The sequence below is a fragment of the Myxocyprinus asiaticus genome, chromosome 5, assembly GCF_019703515.2.
Source record: "Myxocyprinus asiaticus isolate MX2 ecotype Aquarium Trade chromosome 5, UBuf_Myxa_2, whole genome shotgun sequence".
Lineage (NCBI taxonomy): Eukaryota > Metazoa > Chordata > Actinopteri > Cypriniformes > Catostomidae > Myxocyprinus > Myxocyprinus asiaticus.
In genome coordinates, this window is record NC_059348.1 from 8,605,086 (window position 1) to 8,621,457 (window position 16,372).

Genomic DNA, 16,372 nt, shown 5'->3' on the forward strand with positions numbered 1-16,372 from the left:
GGAGGAATATTGGAAGGTTGGCCACTTATGGGGAGGTTCACTACTGTGCTAAGTTTTCTCCATTTGGAGATAGTGGCTCTCACTGTGGTTATTTGATGTCCCAGAGCTTTTGAAATAGCTTTGTAACCCTTACCAGACTGATGTATTTCAATCACCTTTTTCCTCATAATTTCTAGAATTTCTTTCGACCTTGGCATAGTGTGCTACTGGGTGAGACCTTTTAGCCAACTTCATGATGCTGCAAAAGTTCTATTTAGGTGCTGATTTGATTGAACAGGGCTGGCAGAAATCAGGCCTGGGTGTGTCTAGTCCAGCTAAACCCCATTATGAATGCCGTTTCATAAATTTGGGGATTTAGTAACTAATACTTTTTCACACAAGCCCAGTAGGTATTGGATGACTTTTTTGCTTCAATAAATAACATTATAATTTAAAAACTGTATTTTGTGTTTACTCAGATTGCCTTTGTTTTATGTTAGATATTGTTTGAATTATTGAAACAATTTAGTATGAGATATACACAAAAACAAGAAATCAGGATGGGGCAAATACGTTTTCACAGCACTGTATATCAATATTTTAGATATATTTTTCTTTTGCTTGTTTTGTAACCCAGCCAACCTGTATAGCTATTATATTATATTATGACATAATAAAATATTTCTGCCTTAAATTCTTCACTTTCATGCATTATTTTAAGGCTCTCCTATTAATTCACAAGCCCTTATTTCTCATTAAGGAAGACTTTGAGATTCTGTTTCTTCAATTTATCACCATAGAAGTTGAGTAGGTGGGCATCTCATCCTCTGTGTCACTGCTTGTCATAAACACTGTGTGAATGAAGCCGCAATGACCACAGACATCTGCCATTGCACGGCCATTAAATTAAAGTGAAACTGGAGCACTTTGCGTTATTACGATTACTATTAAATGAATACATTTATACCTCATTTATATTTTTGCGGGAGTTTGGTGCGAGACTATGTAGACTGCACGCACATCAGAGTGCTTGAGAAGAAGTTCATCTTTACGTGCTCTCGAGAGCTGCTTTGGGTGACGTCAGTGGTGTGGTTCCATGAGATGTTTGGAATTCAACTGAATGAGGTACTGTAATGAACTTCACAACAGGAGGGAAGGAGGACGCAGGGAACCGGATATCTCCACACACAGGTCAGGCTTTAATTGGTAACTTTCTGGGCTTACAGCTTCACAATGAAACTACTTCACAAATACACATCAGCTTCACATTTATATATTACATTTATATTTCAGCTTCACAGCAGGAGTCTTGTTTCCTAACTCTCTCTTTCTCTCTGGCGCTGGTGTGGCTTTTAATGCCACTCTCCCCAAGCTCACTAGAATTGGAAACAGGTGTTAATCATAATCTGGCTCAGGTGTATGCGCCCTTACCGCTTTCTCTCTCTCCGGGCGGACGCTCAACTATGCCCCCGCTGCCACATATCCCCACTGCCCGACTTAGGCCGGGGAGACATCCGGCCCATCTACCACCCCCCCCCCCCATTGGAGCCACTGGAGCCATTGGAGTGGGGCGTGGTCTGAACAGAGAGTGAAGGCCCGCCCCAGCAGGTAGTATCGGAGAGTGAGGACTGCCCATTTGATGGCAAGACACACTTTGTCACACTCCGCCAACTGGACAGCTGCCTCCAGCGACACCGGGCAGTGGCATTGGACCCATTCCGCTGTCCCTTTTGGTAGTCGATGGATTAGCTGCTCCAGCACCACCTGGTTGATTACTCCCTTGAAGTCGCGGTCCCCCGCCAGAAGCCATTTCCGGCAGGAGTCTCGGAGCCTTTGGGTGAAAACGAATGGGCAGCCGGTCCTCTCCAACTTAATGGAGTGGAAAAGCTGGCGATACTGGTCTGGACTGCGGCCAACCTGCTGCAGCATGGACTTTTTCAGATCATCGTAAGCCAGGAGGCTAGCCACCGGCAGTTGTTGGGCTGCGTGCTGGGCTTCCATAGACAGCAACGGAATGAGCCTGGCCACCCATTGGGCGCGTGGCCAACCCCAGATCGCCGCGGTACGCTCAAAGAGGTCGAGGAATGCCTATGGGTCATCTTCCGCCCCCTTCTTCAGGAGTGTGGGCGGGGCATGGGGGATGTGGTGTCCGGGGTCGCAGCCAGGGCTTTCTCCTGTCTGAGGAGGCTCCGGATCGCATGCCAGTCGTCTGCTTGAGCTCGAAGGATCTCAAAGAACCGGCGATCTTGTTCTCGCCCTAGCTCAAGCAGGGATTGTTGGTGGGTCTGGTGTAGGTCGGTGAGGGATTTGAGGATTTCTGCCAACTGGGGGGACTCCATGGGGCGTACTTCCTCCAACTTGATTCTTCCCGGGTTTCGGCACCAGTGTAATGAACTTCACAACAGGAGGGAAGGAGGAAGCAGGGAACCGGATTTCACACACACGTCAGGCTTTAATTGGTAACTTTCTGGGCTTACAGCTTCACAATGAAACTACTTCACAAATACACATCAGCTTCACATTTATATATCACATTTATATTTAGGCTTCACAGCAGGAGTCTTGTTCCCTAACACGCTCTCTTTTTCTGGTGCTGGAGTGGTTGCTTTTTTGCCGCTCTCCCCAATCTCACTAGAATTGGAAACCGGTGTTAATCATAATCTGGCTCAGGTGTATGCGCCCTTACCTCTTCCTCTCTCTCTGGGCAGACGTTCGACCATGCCCCCGCTGCCACAGATACAAACGCGTTTTACTGCACGCTCATGAGAGACGCATCATGCAAGGAAAGACGAGACTGAATCCAGCTTCTTAATCGCCTTTGTTTTATTCAATAAAAGGATCTCACCACTCTTCCAGCAAACTCTAGATTTCATAGAGGAAGGCAGATTTTGAAAAGTCTCTGACGCGTTCATTCTGTCAACAACTTTTCCATGTTATGAGTGACATCAAAGGAGTTCCGTTCTGTCTCAACAGTAATGCAAAATAGCTGCATCATCTAAGGGACTGTTGTAGAAGTTTAAATTTCGATTATAAAAATATTGAAATATCGATTAAATATCAATTTTTGGCATGTGAATATTGATACAATATCATGAGGAAAAATACCACAATACTGCAACTAGGGGTGGGCGATATGACCAGAATCTTGTATCACGATATGAGTAATTTTATATAGCGATATATATATCACAATATAGTTTCATTTTTTCTGAAAAATCTATAAAACTGTATTATATATTAAGCCATGTTGCAGTGTGTAATTTAAGTATTCCAGTCAGTGAATTAAATACTTTATAAATGAAAACTAATTAATCTTATATAATTTTCTCTTTATTTGCAAGTTGACAAACATAGTTATAGTAAAAACAAAAATGCCACATTTCAATCTGATGATGTTCACTAATCTTCTTTTTTTTATTATTATTATTAACTTTCCTCAAGAAACTTAACATCTCAAAGCAATGCAACCAAAAAAATGACACAAATTAAAAATAATAAAAGAAAATATAAATTATCTGAAGGAAAATACGGTATGGATGGTTTGTTTCAACATTTCAACATTCGAACTGAATTTTAGAAAGGGTTTTCATGTGTATTTTAAAAACCCACATGACAATGAGAGAAACTAGAATGAGTAGCGGGTGTGATATGCAATTTTTCTGTCATTGGAGCACAAATGAAAGGACTGGGATGCCTTCAACACTCGCGCGCACTTGCAAGTTTCAGACTGCATGCGCAAAATTTGCTTCGTGTTTGGATGGGAGGCATGTTTGGAGCACGTGATGAATGTCATTGAATTTGCCTTGGCGGTCGCTCAAGTGAAATTTACAAAAGCAGATTCAGTGACATTTTCTTGTGTTCTAGACATGCTTTTCATCTAATGACATGTGCAGCTGTCAATTAAAAACCATGTGTTTCATCATTTCTCTCAGTCTCATGTGAAGCCCTGACCACTGATAGACACATGCACATGGATATTTACATATATCGACATAGACAATGTGCAAACCTTGCAAATCACTGTTTTCTGCTTGGTATTGCGTTTTCTAAAGCCAGACCAATTCCACACCACGGAAGACACACTTTTTCCTTCATAATTGCCTCTCATCTTCTGATTCAAACGAATTGGAGGAACAAGCAGTCGCTCCGCCTTCCTCCGGTTATCCAACAGAGTGCCTACGTGTTATGTGCTTTACACTTTTCTTGAGTGGCAATTTTGCGTTATTGTGATAGAGACGATAATCCAAAATGTATACCGGTTGGCAGATTTCTACCAGTTTTTCATGTCTACTGGTATATCGCCCACCCCTAACTGCAACATATAGATTTTTTTCCCCACCTCTAATTTTCACACCTGGCTTGTTTAGAGCATTTGTTTCGGAATTTGGTGTATTTTCTCCTTTTAATATGGTTCGTTCAGGCACATTTGAACATGGTGATCTCACACTCGAATCCGCACAAAAACAATAAGTGAAATTTCCTCAGGTTCAGAAGAAATATAAAGTTGGGTATCGTCGGCATAACAGTGTAAACTTATTCCACGATTCCTGATAATATATCCCAGGGGAAGCATATATAAGTTGAAAAGCAGAGGCCCTAAAACTGAACCCTGTGGCACTCCATACTTTTGTTTGATTTGACATTTCCTTGTTTACACAGGAAATGAGTAATGGGGCCTAAATCCTGACTAAAATTGTTCATATATATACCATTTCTCTGTAGAAATGAACATAGTTGTGATGACACTACCTTTTCTGGTATTTTCGACATAAATCGGAGATTAGAAATCAGTCTATAATTAGCCAATTTTTAAGGATCAAGCTGTGGCTTCTTAATAATTGGTTTGATAACTGCCATTTGAAAGTTTCTTGGGATATGTCCTAAGGATAGCAAGGAGTTAATAATATTAAGAAGAGGTTCTGAGATTACAGGGAATATCTCTTTTAAGAGCTTACTTGGTATTGGATCTAACATACATGTTGTCGCTTTTGATTTTTTGATACGTTTTGTTAGCTCTTCATGACCTATGACAGCGAAGGATTGAAGTTGCTCATGAGGACAATTATGAGACAGTTTTCTGAGGTGCTGTGACAGTTGATTGCATAATTCAAATTTTATTTCTGATGATTTCTATGTTATTAGAGTATTCATGAAGTCATTACTATTGTGTTGCATCAGAATATCTGGTTCAGTCAATGCTTTATTTCCAACTAATTTAGCCACAGTACTGAATAAACAACCTAGGATTTGTTATTTTTTACGAGTTTGCTATAATATGCTGACCTGGCAGCTTTTAGTGCCTGACTGTAGATACAGACACTATCCTTCCATGCACTGCGAAATACCTCTAATTTTGTATTCTTCCACTTGTGCTTCATTTTCCAAGCTGCTCTCTTGAGAGCATGAGTGTGATTATTGTACCATGGTGCATGGCTTTTTTCTTTAATTTTCTGTAATCGAAGTGGGGCGGCACTATCAAGAGTGCTAGAGAAGACTGTATTTATATATTTATATTTTCTGTTATTACATCAAGTTCTTCTTGACTTTTTGGTGTGTGAGACAATTCAAGAAGATTATTAGTGAAGCCATCTTTAGTGGTCGAAAGAATAGTTCTACCTGAATGATAGCGTGGTGTATATTGAGTGACATTAGCTGATCCTAGCATACAAGAGACGAGGTAATGATCTGAGATGTCACTGCTCTGAGCTTTTAGCTTTTAGTGCCTGTCTGTAGCTACAGACACTATCCTCCCATGCACCACGAAAATACATCTAATTTTGTATTCTTCTGCTTAAGCTGCATTTTTTGAGTGTGATCATTGTACTATGCTGGGCTTTTTTCTTTAATTAAAGGGGGCGACACTATCATGAGTGCTAGAGAGGACTGTATTTATACTTTCTGTTATTTCATCAAGTTCTTCAAGAGTTTTTGGCTTACTGAGTTTGTGAGATAATTCTGGAAGATTATTAGTGAAGCTATCTTTAGTGGTCGAAAGAATAGTTCTACCAGAACGATAGCGTGGTGTAGATTGAGTGACATTAGCTGATCCTAGCATACAAGAGACGAGGTAATGATCTGAGATGTCATTGCTCTGAGGTACAATTTCTATAGTATCAACATCAACTCCATATGACAAAATTAAATCTAGTGTATGATTATGGCGACGAGTTGGTCCTGTCACATTTTGTCTGACTCCAAGAGAGTTTAGAATATCGATAAATGCTAATACCAATGTGTCATTTTCATTATCTATGTGAATGTTGAAGACACCAATAATTAAAGCTCTATCTACAATAAGGCTTAAACGATTAGTCGATGTTAAACAACGTTGACAATAAAAAATTGTCAACAAAAATTTTCGTTGTCGAATAGTCGTTTGATCTCATTTAATGTAACAATATCATATTCTAATGATGATGCGCAAGTGGAGCACTGCAGATTGCACCTGATTGAGGAGAGGAAGAAAACACAGCTCACAGTCCAGATGCACTCTAAACTTTCCAAACAGCATAAGGTGATGTTGATTGCAAAGTATGAGGGAATTGTACTACAAAAATAGAAAATAAGTAAATACAGAAGGTGTCATCCTGACGTGAAATAAAGCGAAGCCGGATCTGGCATTCCGCTTGAGCAAAACTTGCCCGTCAGAGCGTCTAAAAATGAAACAGCCCAGCGTTATATGTTTAATGCATCCTTTATTAAAGTTCAATAAGGAAGCGAGTTGTGTAAATAAGCACAAACTCTGAAACTGGCATTTCTTTGTGCGGTCAGAGCCACTTATTAGTCGTGTGAAAAACAGCAAGACTGTTTCAAACTTCTACCGACTGATAAACCCTCTCGCGCGGAGACACTCATCCTTCGCGTGCGCTCGCTGCAGCAAGATTTTAACACGATGGCTCATGACGTAGTGAATCATAATATATATGTCACTGTGTGTATCTTATAGTGAAGAAAATCCATGATATGCAGCTCTGTTAAGAAGACAGAATTTGTTTGTTGTGAGTTAAAGATGGATCGACGTGAACAAAAAGGTGAGCTTAGTCTTAGCCCATTATGCAATGCAAAAATAAATTGGTTATTGATTTGTCTTTTTTGGTTTGTTTTCCTGTATAAATATCTAAAACGCCTCACGTACATTTACTTTAAGAGCTATGCTGCAGAAGAAAAAAAATGTTAGAGAATTTTGAATATAATATTTAATATTTAAAAATATCAAAAAATCCTTTAAACAAGATACATTTACCTGAGAAGCAACATATAAGATATTTAGACTTGCTTTCAAAGAATATATATTGAATACAATTATATTTTGTATTTGCTGCGCTAGCAGAAATATGAACAAGTGAAAAAAACACTTAATATATATACAAAATACACTTGTATTCAAGGTGCATTCTCTTAAAGCTAGTCTAAATATCTTATAAGTTTCTATCATATCTTATATGATTTTTAGATCATTTTAAATGGAAAACAAGATAAAAACACTTGATAACAATAGGATTTTTTGCAGTGAATTTGTTTTAATGAAATAAAAATCCAATAATTTTTTTTTCTTGTAATTCAGTGAATGTCATTTAGGGGTATTTATAAAAGATCATTTTGTACTCTTTACTGTTGTATTCACGTTTAATACAATCTTTTAAGTCGAGGCACAACATGAATAGTTAAGAGCTAATGATTAATCATTGCAATAATAGCCGAATAGCCGAATAATAGTTCTAATAATCGTTAGATTAGTCGATTATCAAAATAATCGTTAGTTGCAGCCCTAATCAACAGTAACTACTAGATCTGAAAGAAAATTAGCAAATTCACCAAGGAAACCAGAGTACTGTCCTGGTGCTCTCTATACTGTAGCAAGGGCAAAAGATGACAGAGATTTTTTTAATTGTATCTGACGGTATCACATTAAACATTATTAGTTCAAAAGACTTAAACGTATATCCTGTCTGAGTAACACCAAAAACTTCACTGTAAATTGCAGCAACACCTCCTCCTCAACCCTTCAGACAAGGCTCATGTTTATAACAATAACCTTGGGGAGTAGATTCATTTAAATTAATATATTCATCTGGTTTAAGCCAGGTTTCTGTCAAACAGAGCACATCCAAATTATGATCTGTAATAATTTCATTTACAATTAGTGCTTTGGTTGAAAGAGATCTAATGTTTAGTATCCCTAGCTTTATATGTTGTTTATATACAGGTGCATCTCAATAAATTAGAATGTCGTGGAAAAGTTAATTTATTTCAGTAATTCAACTCAAATTGTGAAACTTGTGTATTAAATATATTCAATGCACACAGACTGAAGTAGTTTAAGTCTTTGGTTCTTTTAATTGTGATGATTTTGGCTCACATTTAATAAAAACTCACCAATTCACTATCTCAAAAAATTAGAATACATCATAAGACCAATAAAAAAAACATTTTTAGTGAATTGTTGGCCTTCTGGAAAGTATGATCATTTACTGTATATGTACTCAGTACTTGGTAGGGGCTCCTTTTGCTTTAATTACTGCCTCAATTCAGCGTGGCATGGAGGTGATCAGTTTGTGGCACTGCTGAGGTGGTATGGAAGCCCAGGTTTCTTTGACAGTGGCCTTCAGCTCATCTGCATTTTTTGGTCTCTTGTTTCTCATTTTCCTCTTGACAATACCCCATAGATTCTCTATGGGGTTCAGGTCTGGTGAGTTTGCTGGCCAGTCAAGCACACCAACACCATGGTCATTTAACCAACTTTTGGTGCTTTTGGCAGTGTGGGCAGGTGCCAAATCCTGCTGGAAAATGAAATCAGCATCTTTAAAAAGCTGGTCAGCAGAAGGAAGCCTGAAGTGCTCCAAAATTTCTTGGTAAACGGGTGCAGTGACTTTGGTTTTCAAAAAACACAATGGACCAACACCAGCAGATGACATTGCACCCCAAATCATCACAGACTGTGGAAACTTAACACTGGACTTCAAGCAACTTGGGCTATGAGCTTCTCCACCCTTCCTCCAGACTCTAGGACCTTGGTTTCCAAATGAAATACAAAACTTGCTCTCATCTGAAAAGAGGACTTTGGAACACTGGGCAACAGTCCAGTTCTCTTTCTCCTTAGCCCAGGTAAGACGCCTCTGACGTTGTCTGTGGTTCAGGAGTGGCTTAACAAGAGGAATACGACAACTGTAGCCAAATTCCTTGACATGTCTGTGTGTGGTGGCTCTTGATGCCTTGACCCCAGCCTCAGTCCATTCCTTGTGAAGTTCACCCAAATTCTTGAATCGATTTTGCTTGACAATCATAAGGCTGCGGTTCTCTCGGTTGGTTGTGCATCTTTTTCTTCCACACTTTTTCCTTCCACTCAACTTTCTGTTAACATGCTTGGATACAGCACTCTGTGAACAGCCAGCTTCTTTGGCAATGAATGTTTGTGGCTTACCCTCCTTGTGAAGGGTGTCAATGATTGTCTTCTGGACAACTGTCAGATCAGCAGTCTTCCCCATGACTGTGTAGCCTAGTGAACCAAACTGAGAGACCATTTTGAAGGCTCAGGAAACCTTTGCAGGTGTTTTGAGTTGATTAGCTGATTGGCATGTCACCATATTCTAATTTGTTGAGATAGTGAATTGGTGGGTTTTTGTTAAATGTGAGCCAAAATCATCACAATTAAAAGAACCAAAGACTTAAACTACTTCAGTCTGTGTGCATTGAATTTATTTAATACACGAGTTTCACAATTTGAGTTGAATTACTGAAATAAATGAACTTTTCCATGACATTCTAATTTATTGAGATGCACCTGTATATATATATATACACTATATTGCCAAAAGTATTCACTCATCCATCCAAATAATTGAATTCAGGTGTTCCAATCACTTCCATGGCCACAGGTGTATAAAATGAAGCACCTAGGCATGCAGACTGCTTCTACAAACATTTGTGAAAGAATGGGCCGCTCTCAGGAGCTCAGTGAATTCCAGCGTGGTACTGTGATAGGATGCCACCTGTGCAACAAGTCCAGTCGTGAAATTTCCTCGCTACTAAGTATTCCACAGTCAACTGTCAGTGGTATTATAACAAAGTGGAAGCAACTCAGCCACGAAGTGGTAGGCCACGTAAAATGACAGAGCGGGGTCAGCAGATGCTGAGGCGCATAGTGCGCAGAGGTCGCCAACGTTCTGCAGAGTCAATCGCTACAGACCTCCAAAGTTCATGTGGCCTTCAGATTAGCTCAAGAACAGTGTGTAGAGAGCTTCATGGAATGGGTTTCCATGGCCGAGCAGCTGCATTCAAGCCATACATCACCAAGTGCAATGCAAAGCGTCGGATGCAGTGGTGTAAAGCACGCCGCCACTGGACTCTAGAGCAGTGGAGACGCGTTCTCTGGAGTGACGAATCACGCTTCTCCATCTGGCAATCTGATGGACGAGTCTGGGTTTGGCGGTTGTCAGGAGAACGGTACTTGTCTGACTGCATTGTGCCAACTGTGAAGTTTGGTGGAGGGGGGATTATGGTGTGGGGTTGTTTTTCAGGAGCTGGGCTTGGCCCCTTAGTTCCAGTGAAAGGAACTCTGAATGCTTCAGCATACCAAGAGATTTTGGACAATTCCATGCTCCCAACTTTGTGGGAACAGTTTGGGGATGGCCCCTTCCTGTTCCAACATGACTGCACACCAGTGCACAAAGCAAGGTCCATAAAGACATGGATGAGCGAGTTTGGTGAGGAAGAACTTGACTGGCCTGCACAGAGTCCTGACCTCAACCCAACAGAGCACCTTTGGGATGAATTAGAGCGAAGACTGCGAGCCAGGCCTTCTCGTCCAACATCAGCGTCTGACCTCACAAATGCGCTTCTGGAAGAATGGTCAAAAATTCCCATAAACACACTCCTAAACCTTGTGGAAAGCCTTCCCAGAAGAGTTGAAGCTGTTATAGCTGCAAAGGGTGGGCCGACATCATATTAAACCCTATGGATTAAGAATGGGATGTCACTTAAATTCATATGCGTCTAAAGGCAGATGAGCGAATACTTTTGGCAATATAGTGTACATATATATATATATATATATAAGTTTGACCTAAATAAAAAATTTTCTAAATGATTTAGTGAGAGTTTTCTATTTGGTAGTTCAGGGAACCTGTGTTGTAGTTTATGTGACCTGTGTGATGTCTCAAGCAGACGTTCAGATTAACCAGTTTGTCTGCTTCCTGACATGGGCCCCAGTTAGTCAAATACTGTCACTATTAAGACTATGAGCCAAATTGCTAGAGAGGTGAGCATCACCTTCCCTGGAGGGATGGAATCCATCTCTCTTTAGCAGTTTAGGCCTACCCCAAAAACTCTTCCAAATGTCTATGAATCCTCTGCTATTCTCTGGACACCATCAAACAGATCACATAGAACAGATACTTTTTTCAATTTAATTTCTTTTTTCACATTTGTCTCAATTTACTTTGTTCATTTTAGACTTGATACAAGTGAAAGAGGAAAGTCAAGAACTGAATGAAGTGGAGGAGAAACATCAGTATCATAAATTTAATATGACTGGTGAAGAAGATTTTAGTGGCTCGAAGACTGAAAATAATTTAGCACGGAAAAGACCTCAAAGAACAAAAGCCAAAAATTCTTTCACCTGCTCTCACTGTGGAAAGAGTTTTGCATGTAATACAGATATTAAACGTCACATGAAAATTCACACCGGAGAGAAACCTTTCACATGCTCTCACTGCGGAAAGAGTTTCACACAAAAAAGAGATCTTGAACATCATATGAGAATTCATACTGGAGAGAAGCCTTTCACCTGCCTTCAGTGTGGAAGGAGTTTCAGAGTGAAAGCACATCTTCAGCGTCACATGAGAATTCACACTGGAGAAAAGCCTTTCACCTGCTCTCAATGTGGAAAGAGTTTCACACAAGCAAGCGATCTCACACTTCATCTGCACTATCACTCTGGATTTAAGCCATTTATCTGTGAACAGTGTGGCATGAAATTTTCTCTGGGATCACAGCTAAAGTTACACCTGAGAATTCATACTAATGAGAAGCCTCACGTGTGTTATTTTTGTGGAAAGAGTTTTGTTAAATCAGGAAACCTTAAAACACATGAGAGAGTTCATACTGGAGAAAAACCTTACAAATGCTCACAATGTGGAAGGAGTTTCACTATATCAGGACACCTGAATAACCATGAGAGAGTTCATAATGGTGAAAAACCTTACAAATGCTCACAGTGTGGAAGGAGTTTCACTATGTCAGGACATCTGAAAGCACATGTGAGAGTGCATACTGGAGAGAAGCCATACCACTGTACTTCATGTTAAAAGAGTTTCACCCAATCAGGTAGTCTAAAGACTCATTTAAAAAAGCATTGTCCAAAACTGTCATAGTGAGCCAATTTAATTTCAGAGTGAACTCTTTGTAACACTTCAGTCTTCACTAGTCAGTTCAACTTGATCCTTATGGCTATAATTTGAAATGGCTGTCATATGTAAAAAAAACAAAATAGAACAACAAAGATTAGACACAGAAAAATTTGAAAAAGCATATTTATGCATATAAATATCATAACTTTGCATAACTGGTATCTACTAGATTTGATGTTAACGTTTAAATGACAAAATTACCCTTTAACATATTGCATTAAAAATAGTGAAATTAAATTGGGGTTCACTTTATTATTTTTTATATATATGTTACGAATTAATCAATTAATTGATTTTGTCCTTTTACAGCTATTGCAGGTGACAGAGGTCTAATATAAATGTTGAATTAGGCTTCTACAAGTACTGCACTGTAAAACTTTATAGTTTTATTAACTTGACTCACGCTGATTTAAGTATGCTTTTTGTCAAGGACACTCTCACTCCTAAACCGATGCAAACGCTTTCATTATTGGAGGTGTGGGTGAGAAACAGTTCAATGTTTAAGTTCTTTTTTACAATCACTCTCCACTTTCACTTCCACATTCTTTTGTTTTTATCGATTAGCATTCTTCGTGCATATCGTCACCTACTGGGAAGGGAGAGGAATTTATAGTAAAAAAAGAACTAAAATTTAGATCTTGTTCTCACCCACGCCTATCATATCGCTTCAGAAGACATGGAGTAACCCATTGGAGTCATATTTATGCTGACTTGTGCTTTTTGGAGCTTAAAACAGTTGTTGTATGGACCTTAAGAGCTGAGATATTCTTCTAAAAACTCTTTTGTGTTCTGCAGAAGTCAGAAAGTCATATACATCTGGGATGGCATGAGGGTGAGTTAATGATGAGAGGATTTTCATTTTTGGATGAACTGGCCCTTTAAGAAACAAACACAGCAACAACTCTGGAATATCTGTAAATGATGTGAAGCAACAGAGAATAATATAGCAAAGTCTTTTTTGAATGCCGTGCAAATATTTACACACGTGTGGCAGGGAAATTAGGTTGCTATGGAGAAAGCTGTTTACTTACCAACCATAATTATACAGGAGTAGACTATGCCGCACACAGAGTGCATGTAAACAGAAATGCAGCATTCTCGCAATAAACCGCTTTTTGGTGTCTATATAAATGTAGTCAATGAATGTTTATAAAATGAGTTTCAAACTCAGGGTTTTGTGAACTAACTCCAAACCGGCATTCTGGTACTAATAACCATGGGTAAACAATGTGTGGTTAAATCAGCTCGAGTCAACTCAGCTTTCTGGAATACCCCCAGATCATTTACAACCCCAGTTCCAAAAAAGTTGGGACAGTATGAAAAATGCTAATAAAATATTTTTAAATTAATTTGTAAATTATATTCACCCTTTGCTATATTGAAAGCACTACAACTACACATTATATTATGTTTTACCTTGAATTTCATTATTTTATTGAAAATGTACAGTCATTTCAAATCAGATGATTGCAACACGCTCCAAAAAAGTTGAGACAGTCGAGTGTTTACCACTGTGAAACATCACCATTTTTTCTAAAACACTTACAAGTATTAAGCATTTGGGCACTGAAGACACAAGTTTGTTAAGTTTAGAAAGTGGAATTTTCCCCTATTCATCCATTTTACAGGTCTTCAGCTGCACCATTGTACGGGGTCTTCGTTGCCATATAGTGTGCTTCATAATGTGTCACATTCTCAATTGGAGACAGATCAGGACCGCAGGCAGGCAAATCTAGCACCCACACTCTCTGCTTACACAGCCATGCACTTGTAATCCTGGCAGTATGTGGCTTGGTGTTGTCCTGCTGGAAAATGCAGGGACGTCCCTGGAAAAGACGTGCTGGATGGTAGTATATGTTGTTCCAAAATTTGTACATATTTGTACACCATCGGAGTGCTGGTGGCGTAGTGGGCTAAAGCACTGAACTGGTAATCAGAAGGTAATTGCTGGTTCGATCCCCACAGCCACCACCATTGTGTCCTTGAGCAAGGCACTTAACTCCAGGTTGCTCCAGGGGGATTGTCCCTGTGATAAGTGCACTGTAAGTCGCTTTGGATAAAAGTGTCTGCCAAATGCATAAATGCAAATGTAATGTACATATCTGTCTGCATTAATGGTGCTGTAGCAGATCTCTTAGTTCAGGCAATGGAGGAGTCAGGAGACAACAAAGCAGGTTCAAGGTCGGTCCTTTTATTCTCTTTCTTAAACACACAATCGACAGTAACTGTTGATAACAAAGAAATCATTTTTAAATAAATGAAAGCACTCTTAACTAATAACCACTCTCGGTTCGGGGCTGTCGTGCTTTCTGGTCACTCTCTCTGATGATCTGGCATGTCTTTTTAAGTCTCCCTCCACCACCACTATAATGAGAGACAGGTGTTAGAGATAATTAAGCCTTACCGCTCTTTCTCTCCCGCAGACCAACACATGACCACGTCCCCCATGCCACAGGTGCCCTCACAGATGTGCAAGTTACCCATGCCATTGGCACTGACACACCCTTAGCCCATACAGACACTGACTTTTGGACCTGATGCTGATAACAGCTTGGATGGTCCTTTTCCTCTTTGGCCCAGTGAACATGGTGTAAATGTTAAAATGTTAAAATTATATATTCGGGTGCCAGACAGGATTAGGCCTGTCGAAAAAACTTTTACCCAGGATAGCTCTTTTCAAGCCACCAGTCACAGCGATAATTTAACTTTTTAGAAAGAAATACAGTATATTGTCCATAAACCAGGAAACACAAGTGTATGTGAACTCTTTAGTGCATTTATTTGAAACAAAAAGTGAATCAGTAGTTCAATAAAATAAATCAAATTCAAATTAATTAGTTAAACATAGAATAGCCAACAGGGTGTATGTGTCTGTGTAGGGTGTATGTGAGTGTGAGAGCGAGATCAGGCACTCTGGGGTATGGGAATGAGTGTGCGCTGGGTCATGGGGATACTTGCATGTACCTTGAGTGTGTGTGTGAGGCACTGCTGCAGGAGCGCACAGGGAGAGATCAAAATGGGAATACAGGCAGATCAGATCACCTTAGCTCCTGATGCTGGATCCAGTTCAGGACGGTCTTAGAGAACTATAGCGGATCATTAGGCTCCGTACTCACACCACTCCACATTTAACTTGAGTCGTCTGTCTGGTAGCTTTGTCCCCGTCTGTAATCCTGGCAAAGAAACACAGACATTGGACAACAGATAATTGGAAAAGAGTGTTATAGATCTTAACCCTATTGAGCTATTGTGGGATCAGCTAGACTGTAAGGTGCATAAGAAGTGGCCGACAAGACAGCCACATTTATGGCAAGTGCTACAGGAAGCGTGAAATGTCACACTTTTGAAGTAGTTTAAGAAGTTCTGAAATTTTTTTTTTTTGAATTATAATAATAATTTTCATGTTATTAATGCCCTGACTATACATTTGTGATCAGTTGAATGACACTTTGGTGAATAGAAGTACCAATTTCTTTCCATGAGAGCAAAATCTGTACATTATTCCAAATGTTTGGCCACCAGTGTATATATGTGCTCATTATTTTTATATTATATATGATATGATTTGATATATGATTTAAAGTCTCAGATGATGGTGTGGAGTAGAGAAAAGCTGAAGTTCTTGAATTCATCTCATGTGGACTGATAGCCAAGTGGAAGTGTGTTCGGTACAATAGAATGATATGTGTGACAAACTGCAGAATTGAGACTTGCTCATTTTATTTTATTGTTTTTTTGTTTGGATACACGTGGTAAGTAAAATGTATCCAGCAGATTCATGTAAAACATTTTGCGATGTGGCTGGCACTTGCTGGGTTCCCATCCAACTATTTTTATGCACATTTTGAAATTACGCAGAAGAAATCCTGAATGGGAAATGCTTGATATGCGATTAAATTATCAAAATTCACTTTATTTTGTGAATTTGTAATGTGCTAGGAGGAGGTGGATTTTGTAGGGTTCTGCATTAGATCAAATGCTCATTA

The 16,372-nt window shown here is 39.4% G+C and overlaps 4 protein-coding genes across 5 annotated transcripts in view; 3 read left to right on the forward strand and 1 right to left on the reverse strand.

The window, feature by feature from the left end:
- LOC127440833 (gastrula zinc finger protein XlCGF7.1-like) overlaps positions 1 to 16,372 on the reverse strand; it is a 226,766-nt gene that overhangs the window by 156,071 nt on the left and 54,323 nt on the right. The gene's annotated exons all lie outside the window — the stretch shown is intronic.
- LOC127440906 (uncharacterized) overlaps positions 1 to 16,372 on the forward strand; it is a 126,683-nt gene that overhangs the window by 73,728 nt on the left and 36,583 nt on the right. The window lies entirely within an intron of this gene.
- LOC127440795 (gastrula zinc finger protein XlCGF57.1-like) overlaps positions 1 to 16,372 on the forward strand; it is a 139,488-nt gene that overhangs the window by 27,017 nt on the left and 96,099 nt on the right. The window lies entirely within an intron of this gene.
- Positions 1 to 16,372, forward strand: part of LOC127440861 (gastrula zinc finger protein XlCGF8.2DB-like) — a 142,072-nt gene that overhangs the window by 3,948 nt on the left and 121,752 nt on the right. The window lies entirely within an intron of this gene.